This window comes from Octopus bimaculoides, chromosome 14 (genome assembly GCF_001194135.2).
Source record: "Octopus bimaculoides isolate UCB-OBI-ISO-001 chromosome 14, ASM119413v2, whole genome shotgun sequence".
In the NCBI taxonomy this organism is placed as follows: Eukaryota; Metazoa; Mollusca; class Cephalopoda; order Octopoda; family Octopodidae; genus Octopus; species Octopus bimaculoides.
The window spans coordinates 18,810,652-18,812,709 of record NC_068994.1 but is presented as its reverse complement, the minus strand read 5'-3'; positions in this window follow the sequence as shown (position 1 = coordinate 18,812,709).

Below are 2,058 nucleotides of genomic sequence, written 5' to 3'. Positions count from 1 at the left end.
TATATATATATATATATAGATATATATATATACGAAATCTAGATTCATTCTAGTAATCGCGAAATCGGTCGATACACAGTTAAATTTATTTAAAAGAAAGTTGGTCATCTGTTGGTTGTTTTTCCTCGCATTAGGTACTAAATGTGGTTATTTTGAGTAGTCCACTGTGTGGCATTATTATTTTTCTGTAATAATGCCCTTTATATAAATATAAACAAATAATTATATTCTTGAGAATAGAAATTTCCCTTATGAATTTTTTTACACACTGGCTTCTTGATAACATTCTTGTAAAAGAGTTTTATCCCTTTTTGAATTTATATAAATATATATATATACATGTATGTATATAAACATATGCCTTGTGAGTGGATTTCATACATGGAAACTGAAAGAAAACTGTCATATATATATGTATATTTGTGTGTGTGTTTTTCTGTTTGTAACCCTACCATCGCTTGACAACCAATGTTGCTGTGTTTACATCCTCGTGACTTAGCAGTTTGACAAAAGACACCAATAGAATAAGTACCACGCTTACAAAGAATAAATCCTGGGGTTGATTTGTTCGACTAAAGGCGATGCTCCAGCATGGCCACAGTGACATGACTGAAACAAGTAAAACGATTAAGAAACTATGCCATTTTAATCCTGAGCAATGCTGGGTATCTCTGCTAGTATTTGATAAGATAGCAAATATTGCATAAATTTGTGGCTATGTCTTCATTGGTTGGGACATTAACATCAAATTATAAGTGAAGATCACTGAATAGTAATTTGTCAATAGCTAGATTTGTCAAACTTTAATGTTTTAGCATTTAAACTGGCCATGTCAGGCTGAAATATACTACCTGCTTTATATTCAAACTAACCAAATCCAGCCTCTCACACCTGCCTGACAATGTCATTCTGAAAATAAAAAATCACATCATCAAAGTTTTTCAAATCTATGAGATGATACATGATTAATTCAAAACAATATGAATAAGTAAGCATTACATTTGACAGAGTTATGAGAATGGCAAAGGGTTATTGACATTAGATGCCTTATGTCAGATCTAAGGTGTCTAATCAAAGTAGGGCTTCAAAGGGTTAACTGGCTAATTAAAAGACGTTAACTAGCTAGGAAAATTAATGTCAGTGATCTTTCACCTGTCATTGAACATTAACAGTTGTCTAGCTGTTCACACTGAAATAAACTGATGAATTAGGCCAAATATGTGTCTACATAATGGTTCCAACACTTAATGACAAAACCATGGCTAATAATTAGGGGAAAACTTGAATTATTGATTAATCATGTTTCTAATCTCAGCAGAATATGCATAAAATATTGCAATATTAATTATATAAAAATATTGCTTTCAACTTTTGGCACTAGGCCAAGAATTTAGGAGAGGAGACTAGTCAATTACATTGACCCCCATTGTTTAACTGGCACTTATTTTATCAACCCTGAAAAGATGAAAGACAAAGCCAACCCTGCTGGAATTTGAACTCAGAATGTAAAGATGGATGAAATGCTACAGAAAATTTTGGCCGGTATTCTTTTAGTCGTTTCAGTCATTTGACTGCGGCCATGCTGGAGCACCACCTTTAGTCAAACAAATTGACCCCAGGACTTATTCTTTGTAAGCTTAATACTTATTTTGTCAGTGTCTTTTGCCAAACCGCTAGGTTACAGGTAAGTAAGCACACCAATATTAGCTGTCAAGCGATGGAGTGGGGACAAACACGGATACGCACACAAATATATACATACATATATGTATGTATATATATGTATACATATATATACATGGATAGATAGATAGATAGATAGATAGACAGACAGACAGACAGACAGACAGACAGACAGACAGACAGACAGACAGACAGACAGATAGATAGATAGACAGACAGACAGACAGACAGACAGACAGACTGATAGATAGATAGATAGATAGATAGACAGATAGATAGATAGATAGATAGATAGATAGATAGATAGATAGATACACACACACACACACACACACACATACATATATGCATATATATGTATGTATGTATATATAT